Raw genomic sequence first — 25780 nt, 5'->3', positions numbered from 1 at the left:
TCCTCTTCTCACCTGCCCTCCTCAGTCCCCATGAGGAAAGGTCAAGGTTGGATTGAGCCACAGTGTAGGCAAGCGTTTCCTCATAGTCTGAAAGCCCATGAATATCTTTAGATTACCAGGTCTATTATGACCTTGGAAAAGCTTCTTGACTAAATCCAACCAATGCAATGGTTTTAATGATGGGATGCTGGGCTGATCATGGATCACCTGGGCAGTTAAAAAAAAAAGCCAGGACTTTACCCCTTGGAGTCCTAGTTAAGTGGGTTTGGGGAAAGTCCTGAGTGTCTGTATTTTTCAACATGGCTTCAAGTATTTCTGATGTATAGCTAGGTTTGGATGATATCTTCCTAGGGCCCAAAAATGCACCTCAGAGATCTGTTTCCTTTTCCCAGCTGCCACCAGACTCATGAATTACAAATCTTCCAAATGGATGTTGGCCTCCTGGGTAATCTAACCCAGGCTTCATCCAACAACTTTGATACGAGTCCTGGGACAGGCCAAGGTCTAGTTGCCTTGAAGCACTAAGAAGAAAGACTTCCTCCTGGCCAGCCCATCAGTCAGAGTTCTTTGGCTACTGTAGGAACATTCTATCAGCTGTACTATCCTACAGTCCACAGCTTTTATAAGGATGTTATGAGAGAAACCTCGTCAAACACTTTGCTGAAATCAAGTAATACAATGTCTATGCTGCTCCGTTTACTCCACACACGAGAAGCCCCATCCACAACAAAGTACAATGGCATAACTCTTTATCAGTGAGCCCACACTAACTGCCAGTGATTAGCAACTTCATTTCCAAAGGCTTAGCAGTATTTTTTTGAGAAACAGAAGGACCTACTGTCTTCTTGGTAGGTTTCCACAAATGTGAGCTGGAAAATTGTACTCACATCAATCAGTAGTAAAATCAACTTGGGCCTCACTTAGGCCTAACACTGCGTTTCCATCAAGAAAAAGGGCTCAGGGGGCATCTGAGTGGCTCAGTTAAGCATCCGACTTTGGCTCAGGTCATGATCTCACGGTTTGTGGGTTCAAGTCCCGCATATTTGGGCTCTGTGCTTACAGTGCAGAGACTGCTTGGGATTCTCTCTCTCTCTCTCTCTCTGTCTCTCTACCCCTCCCCTCAAAATAAATAAACTTAAAAAAAAATCAAGTAGACAAAAATAAAACAAGAATTTTAAAATTATCTTGGGCCGTCTGGGTGGCTCAGTTTGTTAAGCGTCTGACTTCAGCTCACGTCATGATCTCACAGTTTGTGAGTTCAAGTCCCGTATCGGGCTCTTTGCTGACAGCTCCGAGCCTGGAACCTGCTTCAGATTCTGTGTCTGCCCTCTCTCTGCCCCTCCCCCACTATCTCTCTGTCTTTCTCTCTCTCTCTGTCTCAAATATAAATAAACATTAAAAAAAAAGGAACAAGTGCTCAGATTATCAGCATATCAGGGCAGGAAGAAAGTGCTGGAATAACTAATATAGTGGTCTCGAAGTTGTACATTTACCATCTTTCTTTGATAATCAAGAAAGGCAAAAGCTACACAGTCATTCATATTAAATGTTGATCATTTAGTTAGTCTACACTGGCAACCTCAGGCCCACTACCCATCCTATTGCTTCCTTGATGACAGCAAGTGCACATGACCTCTCCCTTCATCCATAACAGCAAACGTGGAGTCAAGGTTCCTAATTAGAGGGGAAGTTTGTTTGTTTTTTAAATTGTTTATGTTTTTTATTTTATTTTGTTTTTCAGACGAGGTGATCTTCTCTTACATTTGGGTTGAGGGTGATTGTCAATTCCCTATGACTCTTTATGTGCCACAGCCAAGTACTTTGAAAGTGAATTTTATTTGCTTAAGGAGGTGACTTAATTGACATTGCCCAGTGTATCTGATCTCTTTGTTACCTTTCATCTTTTTGCTCATGGAGTGAAACCCTTTATTTGCCTCATTTATCCTAGGGTCCCCTATTTGAATGAGACCCTCTGTGTAAAAATCAATGTATTAAAAAATTATAATAGTGATAAAACCTTGAAGAAGTATTCTTTACTTTAGCAGGGGGTTCACTATGTGATCCTTTAGGTAGTGAACACAGCCAAGAAAATATATTTAAATCTGTGCTTTCATTTTACTCACTGCATGTCACATATGCTAGTCTATATATGTAAAGATTGTCTTGTCATCATCCATTAGCTACTTTCGTTTCTCATAAAATAACAAACCCATATATTCTTTGGTCTTGTTATAAAATATGATTTTAAGTTATTATTTCTCTGGGTATTATTTTTTAATCATTGAAGAGCATGTAAAAATGTTGAAGGATCATATTGATAGCCAGCATCTATGGAGCGCATTGATAACAGACACTGCTCTCTAAAGGCCATACATGCATTCGGTTATTAAAACTACTTATGAAGTTATGACATTAAGCTATCATTATTTTTCTATCTTTATCTTGAACCATTTTGGTTTTTTTTTTTTCTAAAAAAAGAAAAACTTAGAGGAAGCCAGTATTTTTTTCTCCCTTGGGAGAAAAAAAAAGAATTCTAATATATTAATAAAATACTTCCTCACTGTTCTTTTGGCTTCCCAAGTCAGCTTGAACTAAGCCTGCATGAATGAGTCTTTAATGTTAAGTCTAGAAACTTTTATCAAGGAGTAGTAGTAGATTTATATTACTAGACACAGGATGGGATTTAAAGATGACAGAGTTACTAATCATTCATTTGTTCATTCTCATAAGAATTTATTGAGCACTTATGATATGTAGGACACCGTGGTAGACATTAGGGATACAGGGATGAAGAACACACACTCTTCAGATTCCTCTTCAACATCCATTACAGTAAATTACCTACGTGCAGGTTCCACTTAGTTCACTGGACAAATTATCTGATGTATTTTAGAGGCGGATTCCTTCTTCCCAGTGCTGACCCCAACTTGCCTGATTCTCCCTTATTCTTACTTGTGTACTGTTCTTGAGGACTACCTGAGTTTTTATTGGGCTACTTCATGCTCTACCACTTGGTCTGGATCCAAGGTTCTTGGTGGCACAAAATCCATTTAATTCCCAATCTACTCCCCAGAGACTTTCTGATGAGTGGATTCCTTGTGTCTCACACCCTTGAACTACCCAGTCTTTTAGACATAGGGGAATTTATCTACAGACAGTGATGGTTATCTGACCCAGTACAGGCATTGATTAAATGGTGACGCTCTCACCCAGCCCAGGGGTCATGACCTTTTCTTGGGTATTCTTTCTTCCAAATTGGGCAGAAGGTCCACCTTGTGATTTGTCTGAAAACCCTGTTAAAGTTTGTCTCTCTAGCTACTTCATCCTTTGACCCAGTGTTTGAAAATTTGTCAAAGCCAATTCCTGTAAAATAATAATGCCCCACTTAGTCTCTGATCTAGATGTAGGCTAGATTTCCAGAAACCATAGAAATAATTGGGAAGGGGAGTGAGGGAAATAAAACCTCAGAGCAACCAAAATAGCAGTCATTGAGGCCATGAGCTCAAGCCCATGTAGACTTGTAGGCTCAGTGTGTTAGCTGCCTGTTGCTGCTGTAACAAATCCCCGCCCCCCGCCCCGACTTAGTAGTTTAAAACAGTGTAAATGTATTGTCTTACAATTTTGGAGATAAGAAGTTTGAAATGGGTCTCACTAGGCTAAGATCAAGGTGTCAGGAGGGCTATATTCCTTTGTGGGGGCTCATGGGGAGACTCCATTTGCTTTGCTTTTCCAGCTTCTGGCTTCCAGCTGCCTGGATTCCTTAGTTTACAGCCACCTTCCATCTTCAAAGCCAGCAATGGTTGGTTGAGTCTTCCTCATATCCAATCACTCCAACACTCCTGCTTCTCTCTTTCACTCACAAAGAATTTTGTGATTATATTGGGACCAACTCATAGTCCAGAATGATCTCCATATCTCAATGTCAGCTGAATTCCCCTTCCCATGTAACATAACACATCCAAGGATTCTAGGGATTCAGACATAAACATCTTTGGGGAGGGACATTATTCTGACTTGCACACCCAGGCTCAACTCCACACATCATTAGTCCATAGTAATACAAATATGGTTATTTGGTGTGTGAGCTGTTAAAAGCAGAGAGCACACTGTGAGTGACAGACAACTGTCTGCAATAGGAAATGAGAGCTGGGAGTCCAATGTCAAAAGAAGAGATTAAAACCGAAAATCAGCCCCAGAACCAGGAAATTGCAGGAGTCTGAGGTCATAGAGAATACAGAGACTTCTGTCTACTTCAGTGACTCCTTGGGGTGTTCTGTTTTATGGCACAAAACTTTAAACACTGTTCAAAATTGTGACCCTGAGTCATTAATAAAATGTTTAAAACTCAAGCAGCATACCACATTAAATTTTTTTTTTGATATTTATTTATTTTTGAGAAAGAGAGAGAGGAAAAGACAGAGTGCAAGTGGGGGAGGAGCAGAGAGAGAAAGACAGAGACACAGAATCTGAAGCAGGCTCCAGGCTATGAACTATCAGCACAGAGCCCAATGCGGGGCTAGCACCCACAAACCATGAGATCATGACCTGAGCTGAAGTCGGATGCTTAACTGACTGAGCCACCCAGGCACCCTGATACCACATTTTTTAAAAAAGGATTTAAACAATGAAATCATAAAACATCCAGCAGAAATCTAATGAATATTCACTGACTTCCGAATGAGAAAGGATTTTCTAAGCAGGAAAATGAAGGAAGAAATAAAAAAAGAAAAAGGAACCATATTTTAATATAAATAGATGTTAATATTTACACATTAAAACCACATTATTTAATTACACATTGTAAACAAATTAAAAGGTAAGGAGTAAGTTGTGAAAATTATTTGTCAGAAATAGTATAGTCAGTAATCTTAACAGAATTCACACAAATCCATGAGAAAAATATTAAGCCCACAAGAAAAAAAAATGGGCATATTTTATGTAGAAAATATTAGTGGCAAATTAGTATATTAAAATGTTTAAATTTAATGGTAGTAAAAAGTCAAAGAGTTATGACAGTTTTAACTTATCGAATTAACAGTGATTTTTAAAAAAATGATAATGTTTAATGTTGGTAAGGGTGTTGTAAATTAACACTCTTTTACGTTGCTGGGGATATATAAATGATACAAATCTTTTGGAAGGCAGTTTGTATGTATGAAGAGCCTACAGATATATTTTGACATATGAATTCCACTTACAGGTATTTATTCAAGAGAAATAAAAATAGACACAAAGATTTTGCAAAAAAGATGCCATCCTTATTTATAATAAAAACAACAGATTTACCCAATGAAAGTAATAGTTAAGTGATGATTACAGATGATGGTCAGACAGAGCCATTAAAACATATTTTCAAAGAATGTTTAATGATATAGAAAACATTAAGTGAATTGTGACATTTAAAAACACTTCAGCATACATTTTATGCAGAATAAGATGAGAAAAATTACAGCAAATGTTAATAGAGTTATGGATTTGTGATTAACTTTTGCCTTATTTTTTCTTTCCCAAATTTATAAGCTTTTGAAAATAAGCATGTGTTTAGTTTCATGCTTAGAATGTATTGTTTTGTTTTTAACAATCAAAAGTAGAGAGGGCATGTAGTACACTTTAGAAAGATTTTTATATAAAATTGTTGAAAGGTTTGGGTGTTTGAAACTTCATTTGTGTAAACAATTCATCTACATGCAGTCCTGTCTCCCAAGATGGTGGATAAGACACTGATGTACTTTGGATATACTGACTTATTTTAATGAAAAATAAAACTCTAAATTCATATAATTGGTTAAGTGTTTGGCTTATCAGAGCATTTTCCAAAGTGTGTTTCAGGAAACTGGAGTGTTTTAAGTTGCCCTGGGAGAAAAAGTATTTGGAGTTCAAATGAAATTGGGAAATCCTGTATACTGTTTTCTCTTCTTGGAGAGTCACAATTTACATTTTCAAGGGTCTGAAAATTCCTAAAATAATGAATCTGCACAATTGTTTTGAAGTATGGTTGATATACAATGTTACATTAATTTTAGGTGTATAACATAGTGATTCAGCACTCTATACGTTATGCTGTGCTCACCATAAGAGTAGCTACCATCTGTCACCTTACAATGCTATTGTAATATCACTGATTGTATTCCCTATGCTGTGCTTTCATTCCTGTGCCTTATTCATTCCATGGAAACTTGCTCAGTTTTGTTTCAACCAGAGTTTCCCAAAGTGGTACTCTTCTGAATTCTACTAACACCTATTAACATCTCCTTCCAAATCATGTTTCAGGTATGTTACACACTTGAAAAAATCACAGGTTTAAGAAAAGCTCACCTGACTCACTTTTGCTCACAGTTTTGTAGACTGTGAACTAGAAGATGTGAGTCCAGTTTCAATGAACTTTTCTAGAACTGTCAGGAAAATTCTATTTGGAAGGATAATAAGGTATGATTGGGCAAACTTGAAGCTTTATGTGATGGTTATATGCTTGGGAAGACTTCAAGCTCTCTCTTTTAAGTTTATTTACTTATTTTGAGAGAGAGAGAGAGAGCACGCACATGCGTGGGGGAGGGGCAAAGACAGAGGGAGAGAGGAATTCTAAGCAGGATCTGCACTGGCAGTGCAGAGCCCTACACAGAACTCAAACTCACGAACCAGACTTCACAGACTGAGCCATCCAGGTGCCCCCTCAAGCTCTCTTGCATGCTGCAAGATTCCCCTCTCCCACATCCCACATCCCTTCACCAGTCCCAAGCAGTGAAAAGCTGCCAGCCTCAAGCACTCTGAGTTGCTGAAGGTTTTCAGGTTTTCCTTTCCAAGCACACTATGCCCAAAGGGGATGGGACTTTCCAGGCACGAAGCCTGAAGGAGAACACTTCTCCAACTTCCTGCTCCAGATTGCAGAATACTGTGCAGTCCCATAGTTACACCTGGTACCTCTGGATGAGATGATAGGGTCCATTGCTAGAAAGTAAGCCTTACGTTAGAAGATAAAGAGGATGCGTGGGGCCACCAGAGAATGGTGCAAATGAGTTCTTATGTCTTTCAGCAAGTGGCCTGTGAGTGCCTTCTCTCTCTCCAGTCTTTTACCCTCTTCCCACAAGGTCTATTTCATCCTTTTGAACCCGTGGGCTTTTCCTTAAGGTGCAGGATGCCAGGCAATGTGCTGTTCTTGGAGCTGAGGGAGCCATGCTGTGATCTTCAGGTCCACCCAAAACACTGTCTTTGGCTCATATTGACATTCTTAAACAGCACTCATTAAGCGTCCTGTTATGTCCCCAGAATCTCTGACCCTTTTATCTGGCTTCCTCAGAGTCTCAGGAAAAAGTGGAAGTAAGTAAGCAGGAGGTGAGAAACCTATGCGATCCTGCTTAGCTTCACAGATCCCCATGACACTAGGGTAAGCTGGGAGCTCCATGATCATCCCATCTCATCTCATGTAGGTATCTAGGCTTTGGAGGAGAGAGGAGCATTCAGAGAGGCCTCTAGATCCACATTTGCCACTGCAATCACAGTAACTCTGCTTTTGAATATATTAAGGCAAGATTTAGTTTGAAAACAGATCCCTGCTGCTAAAAGAAAAAGCTGAAGGCAATGGATCTAGTCCAGCTTCATGCATGAATCTCTCTGTATCGAGTAATCATGTAGCTTCTTCCTACAGCCCTCCAGTGATGGGGAGCTCATTACCATTCCATATTTGGTCGTATAGTATATGAAACAGAAATCTGATTCCCTGAGACTCCTACCCATTTGTCTCAGTTCTGCTTTTTGGAGACAGATGGAAATAGTTTAAACCAATTTCTAGCTTTAAGCTCTACCAGGGAAGGGACTTTGTCAATTTTGATTTTTGGTGCGTCTCTGGAATAATTTCTGGCATTCAGGGAGACCTTATTAAGTGATTAATAAGTAAATAGATGCATGAGTACCCTTATGTATCTGTTGTAAGATTACCATATGACTTGCATCTTAAAAATGACATACCTAAGGGCTCATGTGATGACAACTTCCCTATCCCTTCTTAGTCAGTGTCCTCTCTATCAAAGAAGTCTAGGATAGAGTAGCAATATGCTAAGGATCTTTGGGTATGGGGCAAGGAGACTTGGGATTTAACTTACTCTGCTCTGTGCTTCTGAAAAAAGCTAAAACAGGCACTGTATAAAGGCAACTTGACAATCATGAAGAAAGCTACCAGCCTCGTGTTAGGGAATAAAGTATGACCCAGACATGAGGGTCATGCTTATGTATCCTCATCATTGATGGCCACCAATGTAATAGGCTTGAGAGGCACTGGAAAACCCCACCAGTTCCCGTGATAAGGTGAGAAACTTCACCATTAGCAAGCCATTCCTTTGGATAAAGTACTTATCTTTCTTCTAAGCGTAAACATTAGTCATATTGAGTTGCCAGCATCTTAGAGTGAATTAACTGACTGGGTTGTTTTCTTTAAGGATAAAAGTCCTTTGAGATGCTGACTTCTGGGGGGAGGAAGAACTGAGTATCAGAGAGAGAAGGGGACAGGCAAGTTAGCTGGAGGGTGAAAGAAGTACATTTTGTTACACTTGATACATGCGTAGGCTCCATGCAAGCTGCCCTGTTTAGAAAAGGCTATTTGGGGGACGGTGTTGGTCTGGCTCCATGGAAACCCTTTGAAACTGCAGACAACCCCCACCCGCTATTGTGAGTTTTCCATATGAATATGATGCCACAGGACCAATGCACTCAAACATTTTGGAAGAGAGGTGCTAGATATGTTTAAATGACTATCAGGCCGGTGGGGAAGATGTCCAAGCTTGCCTGAGACTATCCTCTCACCACAGAAGGGAAAAACCAATCCCTGGCAAGCACGAGGCTGATTATCAGCCGTGTGATGAAGTGTTACTTCCTGTGCAGGACATTCACAATTCTTGAGAAATTCTTTCCCAATCAGAGTGAATGACAGTTTTAGAAAATGAAGGCCTTTGTTTTTTTCCTCTAAGCATGCGCTCCCTCCTTTACTTCCCTTCCCCCAAATCATATACTTATCCCAGAGAAAAGATTTGATTTTGGATTGTGTGCCCACATGGGGTGGTGGGGAGTTTAAAAAATGTAATTTTTCTGCCCTAACTGAACTTGAATTGCCCATACAGACATCTCTTTCATAGTCCTTGCAGCCAAATGTTGCTTTTTGTTCCTTTTCAGATAATGCAACTAATATCATTATCCATGTGGGGGTGTGTTTACTATTCTGAGATCACATTAGCATTACTCATTTAACGATCTGCAATGTTTTGAAACCAGTGTGTCTCACCATATCCCAGAGTGGGATTTTTTTGTCTACTGATGTTTGATTGATAAGGACCGCCCCTGACCATGACCTTTAAAGATGTGCAGTCCGTAGGGTGTGGGATTGAGGCTCAAGGAGGCAAAGGCCACCCTATCAGCAGGATCACTGTTGACTCCTGCTCAGCAAATGACAGTGCACACTCTGTAGCAGGTTGGATGCTCTCTGAACTGGCGGAAGGCCCAGGAAGCTGCTCTGAGCTGCCCAGACGGAGCAACCAAGACTGAAACTGGAGCTGTCAAAGGTGGCTGCTTGAGTTTTCCATTCTGGCTGATTAGAAGGATAATGAGGCACTGTGTTCATTTATCGATCACACATGGAAAAAAATGCCTGTTTTATGGCAGGCTCTGGGCACAAGGGTGAGGGTAATGACTGGTAAGACATCACCTTTACCCCAAAGGAGTTTTCAGTCTAGCAGAGAGACAGACAGATAAACAAGTGTGGTAGATACCTTACAAAGATAGACTGTGCAGATCAGAGAAAGTACTCCGCTCTCTAAGGAGGGGGTGGGGAAGGAGGTGGTTAGAGAAGACAAGAGAGAGAGAATGCATAGGCTGGGCCTCCAAGAGTAAATAGGCACTTGCCTAGGCAGCAATGAGGTACACATGCAATATATATAAGTGTATATATATATATATATATATATATATACATATCTATATATATGTATATATATATACATTTGCAAATAAGTTGAACAGCATGATGCTTTGGGGGAACTTCTAAAAGTTTGAAGGCTAGGGTCTAAGTTGGAGGGAGGAAAGGGAGAAGATTAGAGATGAAATATGGGGGCAAGGTGAAAAAGCCCCTTGCAGACTGTGCAAAGGGGTTTTTATTCTACCCTGTAAGCAATGGAAGCCACTGGCTAGACGTTAAGTAATGTAGTGACTTAACAGACCTTCATTTTAGAACGGTCACTTGGGTAACCAAGAGGAGAATAGGTCTGAAAGACTCAGGAAAACCAGCTGAGAGGCTATCAAAATAATTCACAGAAGACATGAGAGATGAAGCTGAGGCAGTGACAGTGAAAGGGTTAGAGAAGGGGTAGAGAAGTTTTTGAAAGCTGGAATCCCCAAGACTTGGCCGTGTGGTAGAAGGAGCGGTTGGGAGGTGAAGGAAGATGAGAGAGCCGAGTCAACGCCCAGGGTTCTGGTTTGAGTGACCAGAAATGACATGGGGAGGAGAGAGTGTAAGAGAACTAGCTCAGTTTTGTGCCTCCTCAATTTGAGATGCTTGTGGGCTGCCCAAGTGGAGAGGCCCAGCATGCACTTGCTTAAGTGGGTTTGATGCTCAAGAAAATAGGTCAGAGGTGAGGAAGAAAACATGAAAGTTGTTTACATGTAGGTGGTTAAAACCATGGCTGAGAATGGCCATGTTCTATGAGAAGGACCAAAAGTCAGGGACAGATCTTTGGACTCATCAACTGGAAGAAGTGGGCAAAGAAAAAGGGGCCAGAAAGGGAAACTATGGAAGAGAAGGAAGGCGAGCTGGATACAAGAAGGCAGGGAAGAGCGTTTTGAAATGAAGACATGATCCACAATGTCAGACACTTGGGGGAGGCCAGTGAGGTGTGGACAGGGGAAGCCTGCTGGAGAAGGCCATCAGTGGTGTTGAGGTAGAGTGGCTACAGTGGGGCACCAGGCAAGGAGGACAAGATGTGGTGGAAGAGCAGGTGGGAGGTGAGTAAATGGAGACTGTGAGTGTTGACAATGCATGTGAAAGGCTTGCCTATGAAAAGGAGAGATCTTCGCCAAAATATTTGGAACTACTGATTTTTGTCTGCAAGTTATTTCACAAGCGAAAAGGCTAGGGCAGCTGGATGGGAGGAGAAAGACTTAAAGGTGAACATTTAAACCACTGAGCACTTTCCACTGTGTTCTTGGCCCTGGGCTGGCTCCTTTGCCATCATGATCCTGAGTATTTTTCTTTCATCTCGTCTTTCATTTTCTTCCATGTTTTCCGCTGCTGCTCCCCTCCCCATCTCTGCTGAAACTGGACTTGCTCCCTGAGGACGTTCCAGATCCAGATGCAACCAGAGAAGTCCAAGACTTTTACAGGGGTAAAAATAATAATAATAATAAGTGTTGAACAGTAATAAGTCATGTAATTAAACCCTAATAAGCCATTAAAGAAGAACCTAGGCAAGAATTCTGTCAGAGTGGAAACGAGGGTATAGCCCCGACACGCCAGAGGGTCAGGGTGGTGAATGTGTGTCCCAGGAGGTGATGGTGCCCTGTACCCATCACACAGAGCTTGCCTGCCCTGTGTTGTTATTAACAGCATATCCTAAACCCGCCTCTTCTACTTGTATAATTGTGGAGTCGTAATCACCTATTTCAAAGAACTGGGAGCCTCAGACAACTGAAAAATCAAGACACAGATTGACAAGAACACAGAAGACACACCTTCCTGAGTGCAGAGGTGGTGAACTGAAAGAAGTAACGGGTGGAACAACCGTCAGGGTTTCCAACTTCTCTAACTTGGAAGGAGTCATTAGGTGAATAAATAGCACACTCCCACTCAACCCAGCAGAAGCCAGAATGACCCAGTGGGTAGATTGGGAGAAGTAATAGAAGTTGTTAAGTGTTCCCATGTCAAGTTTTTAATAGAGTTCAGGATCCAGCGGGGCCCTAGACAGTGTGTGAAGTAGGCCAAATTTAGTTCCTCCCATGGCTCCTTCCACCATTCTCTCTCCCTCCTACACAACGGTTTCTATATTATAAGCTCAGAGGAAGTACCAGGCACTGGACCAAGCATATTGAACATATTCACTCATTTGTATCTTATAGCCATCTACTTGGATAGCTACTATTACCACTCCCATTTTATAAATGAAGAAACTGAAGTTTGTGGGATTAAGTAACTTGATCAGGACACATTGTTAGGTGATCCAGATGTATCTACGTTCCTTATGTCCATGCTTTTAGTCACTTAGCAATAAGACTATAGCCAAGATATCATCTTTGAGTTTTGTCCTCTGTTGGGTATTTCCTGTTAAAGTATTACTACTCCTCCCAAAGATTTCTGGTACTGGACATAGCTTCAGGAATCTCTAATCTGACATAAGTCACTTCCTGCTTTGATACATAATGCATTCATGAAAACATATGAAAATCAAAAGGATGGATATCAAATAATAGACTTAGATATTAGTTTAAGGGGTGGAAGGACTCCCAGAGATTTAAAAAATAATTATAAAAATGCAACTATGCCTTGCCTTCTAGATACTATATTTGACACCACACATCCATATTCACTGTGCTGTTTAATTTGTTCTTTTTCTTCATAACTGAACATATAATCAACCTATCTTTCATTGAACATCTAATTGAGACCAAAGACTGGCCACTTTTAGCATATCTAATCATTTCTATTTTTGTCCTAATTTTATTAAACTGATGAGACCTCTCTGCTTATTTTTACTAATATCAGCATTTTCTTTTTCTGTTTCCCACTCATTTTTATAAATGAATATTTGAATAATCAGACAATTGCATGAACCTTCCATTACTAAGATGGTACCACTGTAAAAACTGAAGAGTTACACAGCTCCGTGACAGGAAAATTCCCAGTGTTGTTTTGTCAGCTAATGAATGAGCATCTGAACGCAGCATGTGGAAAACAATTCAGGGGTAGGAGTGTCTAAGATATTGAAAGTGTGGGCAGTATGATCGTTAAACATATGACAGTCAAGGACTATAAATAGATCAGTTTAGTGAATGTTTAAGGAGGGTCTACTGTGTTCTTTGCCTTGTGCTAGGCCTGTGGACACTAAGAATGACCTGTAGCCCATGAGACTTTTGAATGGGCCCATTTATTGGAGTGATATTTGGGATTAAGAGGGATGGCATCAAGTTTTTTTGGCCAGACTTCACAGGTGGCCATTGCACAGGGGTTCAGCTCACATTTATTAAGATATATTAGGTTCTGGGAATTAGTCCAATGGCTAAGGACAGAGAGACATAGTGATGTGCCCTAAGGAGCTTCCAGACCAGTGTGGATACAAACAGACAAACAGATAATTCCTTTATAATTCAGTTAATGTGTATAAACAGGATACTATGGGAATATAGGAAAGGACTCCCAGTCGATCCTGAAAATTTGGAGAATGCTTCTTGGAAGATTCCTAAAGAATAGGTAGGAATTAGCCAAGTATGGAGAAATAGAAAGGGTGATTTATATAGAATGAACAACAAAAGCAAAAATGTAGACAAACGTTTGGGGCTGCAGTTCTGAATCTCTGTGAGACAGAGTGGGAGTCAAGGTTGAAGGGTTACAGAAGGACCAAGGCATGCTAAATACTACATGAAAAGAGTCTCAAATCATCATATCTGGAACTGGACTGTGTACAAATGGCTCCTCAGCCATTATTTATTGCTGAAATACTGGAGTAATTTTGATTTTCCCTCAACTGTAACTAAAACCACCTTCCTACTCTAATGATGGGCTAACTTGGGAACTCTTTGAGTTCTCTGATAAAATAAAAACAGAAAAATACCACCATCTGGAAGAACTATTAACCCCTTGAAAATAACGATGCACAAACTAGATTTCTAATTAGGCTCCAAAAAATGAAGTTAATTTATCCATAGGCATAATCCTATCACAGGAGTAAGATCCACCAAGCCGACCAGATTTGATTTTTAAACAGATTTATTCCTCTAGGATGTGAGAAGTAGATTATAGTAACCCTGGTGTGATCTCCAGAGGCCTTTTATATGAGGGCAGTATCCACCTCAGTCCTTTTCAAAACACACGAGCTGTACTTGTAACTGCATAAACCCTCTGCCCAGAGTAACCTGACCTCCCTCCCAAGACCACCCAGCAGACCACCTCCTGTTAGCACTCTCCATCTCACTGCTCCTCATCCAACTTTTCTGGTTTTTCATAGCTCGGCTCCCCAAATGTATTACTTCTTACTTTTATTTTTAATAGCTTCATTAAGATATACTTCCCATACCACACAATTCACCCAATTAAAGCCACTTCAGTGGCATCTAGTGTATCCACAGAGTTGTATGTCCATCACCACTATCAATTTTAGGACATTTCACCACCCAAAAAGAAAAACCACACTCCTTAGCTGTCCGTTACGCTCCAACCTCCTGTGCCCCTCAGCTCCAGACAACCACTAATCGACTTTCTGTCTGTATAGATTTGCCTGTTCCAGACACTTCATACACATGGAATCACACAATATGTGGCCCTTTGTGACTGGCTCCTTTCACTGCTTACCTATCATTTAATGACCTGACCTCAGAACCTTGTCCTTGGATACTGTATGAGTATCTTCCTCTTGGCTTCATCTACCACCAGTTAGAACCATGTACCACTGGTTAGAATCAGATGTGCCTGACTATTCTGGTAGCCTCGTGGTTGGCTTGGGGAGCAATCCTGGAGCTATGACCAACCCTTTCTCTTGGCACACCAGAGAACGAAGAGAATATCTGGAAAAGGTAACTTCCCCACTTCACTGGCTAAGAGGTTGCAAGTACCCTTGGAGTACCCAAAGAAATGATATTACAGATTATAACAATTTACTGGACATAAAGCACTATGATTCACTGAGTTCCCTTGCAGATCATCATTTCAGTTAGACCTGTGAATCCTCTTTACACATTTATCTGCATTTATCTGGAAAATGCTTTGTCATCACAAAGGCGGAAATCTTGTTTATACTATCCGCAGTGAGGAGAAACAATTTTCTTTTGGTGTCACATTATTTCTTTTTAGGAAGGCATTGACTTCACAGGTTGTGATGCCCATGGTGTTGCGAATTATCTTGAAATATTTCAGCCTCTCTAGTTCCTTGAGTTGGCCAGGAAATAACAGCAGTGAGTAGACATGAGGGACCTTATGATGGGATTGTGAGTTCAGACACCCCCAGTGTTGGGCTTGTGCAAAAAGGAAACCAAGAGGAGGAACTATTCATCAGTACCCATCCTCACCCACGCGTCTATAATTACCAACAACGGTTGCAGTGCAACCCCAAAACATAAACATGGTGAGCTGGCTGAAGCCCAGGGCTCTATTTATAGCCTCCATGGACCTACTAATAGCCTTAACCCCCTCCTTGAAACAAACCCCCAAATTGGGAGCAAGGGGCAAAGGGGTAGTCTCTGTTGTGAGGTGAAGTGATGACTTATATTTCCAGTTCAACATGGTCCATGTATGAATGGCCATTGAAAATATCTAGCCGTTCTGAGAGAGGCATATCTCAAAAATAAACTTCTTTTTTTTTTTCTGGGAAGGCCAGACAAGAACACAGAGCCAAAGGATTTCCAACTCAGACTTCAAAATTATAGGGTTTAATTGGGAGGTGTGACAGGGGCGCGTCATTGTTGCTTGGATGTTTGACCTGAACTGTGTTTGTTCAGGCAAGACAGGAAGTGGTCATGAAGTGTGACATAGTGGAAAGAGCAGGGGCTAGGGAGTCAGGCAGCTCCACATTTAGCTGGGTAACCTTGAACAAGTTTCCTGGTCTCTCTGAACTTTATTTTTCTCCTCTGTAAAATGGGAACACTAAAAATATCTACCTCATGGGGAGCTGCTAGAATCATATGAGACATATACAGATCCTCACATGGGATTTTTTATGAACAAATCATTAGGGATGCCTTATCATAAATCAGGATTTCTGAAAGATTTGGCTGATACAACTCACAGTGGGTAATTCTGTCATGTCTTTGGGATGGCCTATATTATATATTTTTTTAAGTTATAAAGAATTAAAAGATATTTTTAGAGATTCTTCTCCTAGATAGATCCTACAAACCTATTTTGGAAAGTTGAAAATAATTTAGCTTTCTGTACATTATGTATTTTCAATATTCAAAGATAATATCTATTTATATAGCATAGTTGCAAATTCCATTTCTTGCACATTTTAATAAGGAACAACCCATTTGATGGGATTGTTAAGTGACATCGTATCTATTTTAATATTCAGGAAAACAAAGCATAGAAATTCTATATTGAGGTAAAATTTTATTTAATCTTAAAGAGGATCAGAGAGGTTATTGCAACCATCCCCTCCTCCACTCATCTACAACATCCCTGAGACATGGGCACCCAACTTCTGCTTGAACCCTTCAAAAACCAGGGATCCCGGGGTGCCTGGGTGGCTCAGTTGGTTAAGCGGCCTACTTTGGCTCAGGTCATGATCTCGCAGTTTGTGAGTTCAAGCCCTGCATTGGCTTCTATGCTGACAGGTCAGAGCCTGGAGCCTGCTTCGGATTCTGTGTCTCCCTCTCTCTCTGCCCCTCCCCTCCTCATGCTCTGTATCTCTCAGTCTCTCACAAAATGAATAAACATTAGAAAAAACAAAACAAAACAAAACTTAAAACTAGAGGCCCAGAGGCAATTCAGTCCATTTTGAGGATCTCTGATTACAGTTAAGAAGTTATTCCTTCTATTGAGCCCAGTTTGATCTCTCTTACTCTCATTCATTGGTCCTGTTTATCCAGTAAGGAAACATAACAAAACAAAACAAAACAAAACAAAACAAAACAAAACAAAACAAACGCCTTCCTCTACATGATGGGCATGATGGCCCTCAAACTTTGGAAGAAAGAGACCAGGGTTCTTCAAGTCTTCTCTCCAGGCAAACATTCTTAGCTCTCTCACAGAGCTGCAAGAAAAGTGCAGATGTCTTGCTCAGTTAAATTCCTTTTTTGGGGGTTGGTTTATTCGTTTATCTATTTATTTATTTATGAGCATTATCAGCCATTCCTCTTCTTTCTCTCTGTTTCAAGCTGCCTTGACTCTCCATATATGGACTAAATCCAAGTGTGTAAACTAAATGCAATAATATTTTCTTCTCTGTCCCTCAGGTAGGCTGGACCACTCTCATCCCTAAGTTTGCTGATGAATGTTGGGGAACACAGATCTCATCTGCTTCTATGTTAAACCAAGCTAAAAGTGGTTTGGAGGTAAGCCTGGGTGTGCCCATGCTTGTCAGCGCATCCACACACACACTTGTGTAGGGCATTCCAAAGTCAAAAAGAAATTGTTAGTTATCCTGCTTTGGGTTTCTATGTAAGTATAGATGATTATCCATTTGCCCTTGGGGACATCATGCACATTTGTATGTAAACTTATAAAATCTCTAGCCACAAAATCCTGTATAATAGTCCTTGCACCAAGACCAAAATGATATTTACTTGATAATAGTTCTTGTAAGATGATCTTGACATGATGATAATAATAGTAATAATAACAATAGCAGCAATGATACTCATGGTTTACTTGCTAACTTACTTGCTTAGCTTGCTAACTCTTAGGCACCATGCTAAAAACACCTATCTTCATAATAGGAAAAATTATGTGATAGATGTTATTACCCTATTTACAGATGAGGAAAATCAAGTTCTCAAATGTTGAAGTAACCTTGCCCAGGGTCCCCAGATGAGTACTTGATGACTGTCACTGTCAGGATCACAGCCACGGTTGTTGAAGTCCAAAGTCCCAGCAGCTGGATTCCAAGTCGCTTGCTATTTAGTGACTTAAAGTCATGGTTCTCAGACAGGAAAAGCAGGAGGAACGCTACAAGGACTCTCTAAAGCATGGACTCAGGGTGTGTCAATACCACACGTAGCTGGAACCGAGACAAAGGCACCAGGGCAGAGGCTGGACAGCCCTCCAGGACCACCAGAGGCTCCCTGACACAGGTGTGAGGGATGCAGCCCAGAGGATGAGCCCAGAAAGGGCTCAGGGAGGAAAGGATCAAGGGAAGGGATTTTTCTATTTGCCCAGAGCAAAGAGTTGCATACACCATGGCTGGGCTCCACAGCCAACATCAGCATACACACGATAGAGGTATACATTACAGACCACGGAGGGGGCAAATGCAATTCCTTTTCATCTGGCGTTTGAAGTCTCATCTACCCATGTCCATTGGAAAGATTAGCACGTACCTGGTCTGCTGCAATATTGTGGCTTTGCAAATTGGGCTTGAAACAACATTTAGGGAATTAAATCATACTTAAAATGAACTAGGATAGCTGGTTCCTTAAGGACATTAATTATAACAACATATAACAATACAAAATAATAATAATGACTGTTATTATAATATATATTATATATATATAATATATATATTATATTTACTTACTGGATAATTATATATATATAATATATAATAATAAGCCACTGTTAATTATTCGGTAAAGTGAAGAATTATTATGAAATCATTCCCAAATTCCTTTTTGAAACCCAAGTTATCAACTTGAGGTGTCAGATCACGTCTTGTTCACATCCCCTACTGTCTCAAATATGGTAGAAATAATATTCAAGCAACGAGGCACAGGGACTCCTATGATAATCATTTATATTTTGATGCCTTTTCTGTTTTCAACCTTTATCATGTACATTCCCATATCTGATGTGAATTGAGTTGTTCAATAGGTGGAGTGTTTTGCAGTGTATGAAACTGCTCCCTATCACCACTCCCTGTTAACAGAGAAGGAAAAATGAGACTTGGAGAGAAGTAGCTTAGCCAAGGTCACCAGCCAGAAAATGGTGAAGTCAAGATTTTAACCCATGTCACTTAAAATGTAGCATATCGTGCAACTTCTAAAGCCAAACAATAGATGATTTTTGAGCAATTTCGAGGGAAATGGTAACTGACACTTAAAGATACTATGTCTCTTAGCAACCACAGAAGTTTCATGAAGTTCATTTGATTTATAGCAAGATTCACACCCGGAACCAGGCCGCTAGCATTAGACTGTTGCCCTGCCCAAGTTCCCAGAGGCCGTTGTGCAACACAGCACATTCGCTGTTTCTGAGTAGAGAGAAAAGAGATGACTAATGGGCATGTCATCAACCAGAAATGGATAGAAAAATTCTTGCCCTTTCCCTGATACTGAGTGAACCAGTGCAATCAACCACTAGAACCCTAGTTCACAACCCCAAAGGGAGGAGTGACATGAATTTCAGATGCTTTCTCTTAAAACCTCTTGCACCCAGGAACTGTCCTATTCTAAATAATCTGCCCTTTTCTGTGCAGCTAGAAAAAAAGCATTGCTTGCTAATCCAGGAAAAGAAGTTTGGACAGTGAAGCATGACCCTGGTCTTCCCCCCTCTGCCGATGTATCTGTTGTACACTTCTTTGTTTGCATATTTATTCATTTATCTTCGTACAAATACAGAAAACACCACAAAGACAATTTCTCCTAAAGAGAAAAACTACAAGTGTATATTCTCACCATCCTAATTCCTCAATCAGTTTCAATTTTGGAATCTTCAGCAGATGTGATCATGTACACGTGACCTTCTATAGACGCAAGATGGAGGTTGGCTTTTGTGTTTCACTTAGTGTTAGGATGAAAACAATCTTCAAGCTCTGAGCAAACTTTCTAATACCTTTCCACTGATCCTTAAAACGTAACAATGATGTGGGACAATTGTAGCTTGTATTAATATAGAAGTTAAAGTTACAAACATAAGAACTTGGGGAGAACAGAAGATCTAACTGGGTGAGACTACTCACTTCGCTATGGGGACCTAGCCCTATAGCTAAGGGACAGATGGCCCTGTCTGCTCTGCACTAGCAGATTACAGTACAGGCACGGGGTCATTCACAAACAGAGTCCTATATGCAACAAAAGCACACTGAGCGATCAACGTTTTAGCCCTTGTGTCAGGGGCAGCGATGCACACAGGTAATACCAACACGTGGAAGACATATTTTTCTATTCTCGGGAAGTTCAGATTCTAACTGTGAGGACACATGTTGAAAAAATCATTTCAATGCAGTAGAGAACAGAGTAGAGAGGGCTCTGGGCCTTTAGAGAAGGGAGTAGTGACCAGAGGCTCCAAGAAGTCTCCCCAGAGAGGGAGGCCTTGGAGGAATTGGTGTGAATACAGGCATGTTTGCTATTCTAGGAATATTTTCCCCAGACAACACACCTCCTCATCTTTTCCCTCTTTTATTATCTCCCCATTTGTATCTCCTCTCTGCCTCTCTCCCCAGGCTTCCCATTCTCTGTTGGGGAAAGATGGCTTCCTTTGCAGACTGGTGGAAATAGTAGTGTAAATGTTGCTATGGCCTGCCTAACATGGTGTTTTCTCTGGCATCTACTCTCTCTGGGGGCCAATTAAGTTGTCGTCGTCGTCGTCGTTGTTGTTGTTTGTAAATCCTTCCCCCTCCAGTTCGTGTTTGCTTCGAGCTGTATGTAAAGCAAAGACACAGATTGTGTGGTTACAATGCTTAAGGAATCCAAGTGGTTGGTGCTGTCCACTGTAAGATGTATGTAAAATTGCCACTATATATATATATATATATATATATATATATATATATCCAAAGCTGCAAATTGATTGCTCTTTGCCTAAAAGGCATTCTACCTCCAGAGGTCAGAGAAGGGGAACTTAAAAAAAATTTTTTTTAATGTTTATTTATTTTTGAGAGAGAGAGAGAGAGAGAAAGAGCACAGTGCGGGAGGGGCAGAGAGAGAGGGAGACACAGAATCCGAAGCAGGCTCCAGGCTCTGAGCTGTCAGCACAGAGCCCAATGCAGGGCTCGAACTCAAAAACTGTGAGAACATGACCTGAGCTGAAGTTGGATGCTCAACCAACTGAGCCACCCAGGTGCCCCAAGAAGCGGAACTTTTAATATCTGACATGGCTCAGGAAGGATGTACAATCCATGGTCCAGATCTATGACCTCCAGCTAGGACACAACTCTCCTGAAGGCACCCAGGCAACACCTCATTCTCCTGTAAAGCAGTGCACAGATCACCCAGTTGTCTAGTAAGTCAGCAAAGCCTAGAGAGTCGACTACAGAAATGTTCTGCTAATGCCTCTGTAGTCATCTCTCAGGGCCTATGGATCCATTAACACCTCACATGAACTGATGCTTGAAGGTCCTTCATTCCATTATCTCTTTCTTTGATGGCTCCTCCCTGCCAACCCAAGAATAAGTTTGGTTTTACATATCTAAAGGGTTCCTTCCACTAGCAACCAGGAGTGCAGGATAGCTCATTACTGCTAAGATGCAACTATCTTCTAGAGAGAGTGAGTCAGGTGGTGGCCCTGCAAATATTGCTATCTGCGCTCCACCCATCCTCCTACCCACTCTTCCTCAGAGACCCCTTTTCTTCTTTCTCAGAGACCCCTCACTATGCTGCTGAACTATAGAGACCTTGAATGTTAAATTCCCAAATGGAAAGGGGCTGCTGTCTTGCCACGCCTGGTTCCAGCTACCTCCAGATAGCTTCTCAGTTCCAGCCGCTGCCTCAGACTCTGATCTCAGCTAGTTCTCCATCAGAGCTTTGGACAGAAAAAGACACAGACAAGATCTGATGGCTCCACGTGCCCTGCAAGTTGCTCTCTGCTTATGCTGGACCATGCTCCACATGTGCAAATGGGATGTGGGCCTCCATTGTTTCACAGTGTCATGAATTCTTTTTCTCCCTTTTTTATTGAAGTATATATAACATACAGTGTTTTGTTAGTTTTAGGTGTACAACATAGTGACTCAACAATTTTGTACATCACTCAGTGCTCTCCATAAGTGTAGTCACCATATTTTACCACACAATGTTATTACAATATGATCGACTATATTCCTTATGCTGTACTTTTTATCTCCATGACTTATTTATCTTATAACTGGAAGTTTGTATCTCTTAATCCCCTTTATTTTTGTGCATTCCACCCCCAAAAACTCCCCTCTGGCAACCACCAGTTTGTTCTCTATACTTAAGAGCATGGCTTTTGTTTGTTATTCTTTTAGATTGTACATATAAATGAAATCATATGGTATTTGTCTTTTGTTGTCTGACTGATTTCACTTAGCATACATCGCCTAGGTCCATGCATGTTTTTGCAAGTGGCAAGATCTCATTATTTTTTATGGCTGAGTAATATTCCTGTGTGTGTGTGTGTGTGTGTGTGTGTGTGTGTGTGTGTATCACATCTTATTTATCCATTTATCTATTGATGGACACTTGGTCTGCTTCCATATCTTGGCTACTGTAAATAAAGCTGCAATAAACATAGGGGTACATAGATCTTTTCAAATTTGTGTTTTTGTTTTCTTTGGGTAAATAATAGTGGGATTGTTAGATCATTTGGCATTTCTATTTTTAATTTTTTAAGTAACCTCCATACTGTTTTTCACAGTGGCTGTACCAGCTTGCATTCCCACCAACAGTGCATGAGGGTTCCTTTTTCTCCACATCCTTGCCAACACTTGTTTCTTGTGTTTTTGAGTCTAGCCATTCTGACATTCGTGAGGCAATATCTCACTGTGATTTTGATTTGTATTTCCCTGATGAGTGATGTTGAGCATTTTTTCACGTGTCTATTGGCCATCTGTATGTCTTCTTTGGAAAAATGTTTATTCAGATCCTCTGCCCATTTTTAACTGTTTTTTTTTCTTTCTTTTTTTTTTTTAGCATTGAGTTGTATAAAGTCTTTATATATTTTGGATATTAACCCCTTATCAGATATGTCATTTGCAAATATCTTCCTCCATTCAGTAGGTTACCTTTTTTGTTTTGTTGATGGTTTCCTTCACTGTGCAAAAGCTTTTTATTTTGGTATAGTCCCAATGGTTTATTTTTGTTTTTGTTTCCCTTGCCTGAGGAAACATATCTAGAAAAATGTTGCTAAGGCTAATGTCAAAGCGATTATTGCCTATGTTTTCGTCTAGGAGTTTTATGGTTTCAGGTCTTACATTTAGATCTTTAATCCATTTCATGTTTATTGTTGTGTATGGTATAAGAAAGGGGTCTAGTTTTATTCTTTTGCATGTTGCTGTCCAGTTTTCCCAGAACCACTTATTGACAAGACTATTTTCCTCATTGTATATTCTTGCCTCCTTTATTATAGATTAATTGACCATATAAAGTGTGGATTTATTTCTGGGGTCTCTGTTCTGTCCCACTGTTCTATGTGTCTGTTTCTGTTGCAGTGCCATATTGTTTTGATTACTGTAGTTTTGTAATATATTTTCAAATCTGGGACTGTGATAACTCCAGTTTTGAAGATTGCTTTGATGCAATGTTATGAATTCTTTATGTGCATTCTGAGGGCCCACTTGAGTCCAGGCCTGTGTTAACACCTAAGAGAGACTCCCCAAATACCTCCCATTCAACAGGTAAATTTTGCATACTTTATTGAATTATTGAAATTACATTGTTTGTTGTTGTTGTTGTTGTTGTTGTTGTGTGTGTGTGTGTTTTGGCTAGTGAGTCCTACTGTTATCCAGATGTAAGTCAGGGCATAAATAAAATAGCAGCTCAATAAATGCTAAGTGAGAGAGAAAGACAGAGAGAGAATGAAATAATGCTGCAAGACAGGCACTAATATCCTGATGTGAAAGACAAGGTAACAAGATACCAGACACTTAGAAAATGTAATTCATTTGCAGTATGGCAAAGAGACTAGGAAAGTAGACCAGGCCCCAGATATTTCCTGGCTTCATCACTTTCTAGTTATATGGTATTGGACAAGTTGCTTAATTGCTCTCAGCCTGCTTCCTCACCTGTAAAATCTATCCCATATGACTATGGATCAAACAAGATAATGCAAGCAGAAAAACTTTACTCGGTACATGTCACATTGTTAGAGATTAACAAACACTGCTGACCATTATTATTACAGAAGTTTGCAAAGTGAGTACGTGACGGAATGTTGACTGATTCCAAAACCTTTGGGCTGCATCTGTGAGGCCACGTGTGTGGCCATCCCTGTCCTTCCTCTCAGAGCAGAGTTCTAGGAAGTGGATGTGTCACTGCCTGCTGAATCACTCCTGAGACGGATCTGGCTACGAACAACATGTGCTTCCAGCTCTCCAGTTGCCTAGGTCTTGCCTCCTCCCAAGCTCAGGGGGCAGCTGAGGAAGTTCATGGGCCTTGCCACCAGGATGGCACAAGAGGGCTCCACAAGACCCGCAGGGGGCTGCTCCCTGCCATTGCAGCAGAATTTCTGCCCCCAGCGGAGTATGTGGGGCAGGGAGGTGAGGGGCTGCATACAACCTAGTCCTTGGAGGGGGGAAATGGGAAGCCAACAGAACCACTTTGTAGCCAAACCACAATCCATGCAGAACTTCTATGGAAAAACTCAATGATGAGAATCTCTCAACCTGGAAAGATGGTGATTTAGATGGCCAAAAAATGTCAAACCTAAAAAAAACAAAAGCAAAAGGAATTGAGAAAAGAGTCGCAAACACAAGCCATACCATCAAATGGCACAGTATTGAGACTAGAGGGAAACCATTTCAACCTCCAGCACTTAAAGGCAAGATAAGGAAATGTCAAATTATGAAATGGGTAAGAAAGAAACAGTGAATCTATTGCTTATTAAAGGGCATAATTAAAATATATTCCTTGTTATTTACACCCTGCCTGTTTCCAAAGAAAGGATTTGAAGCTGCAGCTCAAAATGAAAACTGCTTTGGAAAAAACAAAATAAAGTTCTTGTTCCCAGACCACTCTGAAGTGTGAAGGATATTTCAATTGTTGTAGGTCTCCAGTATGCAGGGTCCCACACCCATAGATGCCAAGAAGCTAACTAAAGCTTGGTGAATACTTCCTCCAGTTTCATTTACAAACAAGGAAACTGAAGCCCAGGGAGGGGAAGGAATGTTCTAAGGAGGACAGTTAGTCAGTGGATCAATAACAGTCCAACTGGGCAAAGAGACACCACACAGAATTTCCACCACCAACAGAGGGAATTTCATGCAAGGAATTGGTTACACAGGTGATGGGGATGCGGAAAAGCCAAGAGGGGCTAGTGAGCAACCCAACAATACCAACAGCAGAAAGCCAATGACCCCAGCTGGAAGGAAAGGAAGGAGGAGGTGGAATTGTGAGAGCCTAGAGTCATTGTCCTGGCAGATGCTGGGAGACTTGTCCTGTGGGAACTGGTACCACCAACGTTAGAGACGGCAGCCTGGGATGCTGCCTGAGGCAGAGAGGAAGGTGGGGAAATACCCTGGCTTGCCCTCACTCCCACTGTCCAATCACCTTTCAATCCCTCCCATTGGTCAAACCCAGCAAGAAGCCAGGAGACATTGGGGATGACAGATGCCAAGACAGGGGAAGAACAAGGCTCAGTGACCATGCTGTCCACCATGAAATACTCATTTCTTTGGTGCCCCTGTAGGCAGTGCTGCTGTCCTGGCAGAACACATTAATCTCTTGCTAGCAAGCACGAGAGCTGCCTGTCATGTATAAACTATGGGGACTGTGCCACAGTTTGCCAGTGGGTGCACTCCTGATAAGTTTCCCAGTCGGAGCAAGGCTCACACACAAAGGAACGCCACTATCAATCCTTCTGAATAGTAATTTAAAAAAAATGTATTTGTTTGGATTTCCGTATTTTGAGTTGGTCTTCTTTTTCTTTATGATGGGGGACTTCCTGGAAATATAGGCATCCTAACATTTTTTTAAATATGAAATTTATTGTCAAATTGGTTTCCATACAACAGCCAGTGCTCAACAGGTGCTCTCAATGCCCATCACC

General features: G+C 40.9%; 1 long non-coding RNA gene across 1 annotated transcript; it reads left to right on the top strand.

The window, feature by feature from the left end:
- The first annotated feature begins 11338 nt into the window (after positions 1-11338).
- LOC122231775 lies at positions 11339-21710 on the top strand. The gene is made up of 3 exons (XR_006209010.1): positions 11339-11360; positions 17134-17232; positions 21417-21710. It is a non-coding gene; the product is annotated as an uncharacterized LOC122231775 (long non-coding RNA).
- The last annotated feature ends 4070 nt before the right edge of the window (positions 21711-25780 follow it).

Source organism: Panthera tigris, chromosome D2 (genome assembly GCF_018350195.1).
Source record: "Panthera tigris isolate Pti1 chromosome D2, P.tigris_Pti1_mat1.1, whole genome shotgun sequence".
Taxonomy (NCBI): Eukaryota; Metazoa; Chordata; class Mammalia; order Carnivora; family Felidae; genus Panthera; species Panthera tigris.
This window is presented reverse-complemented; position numbering and strand designations above follow the sequence as displayed.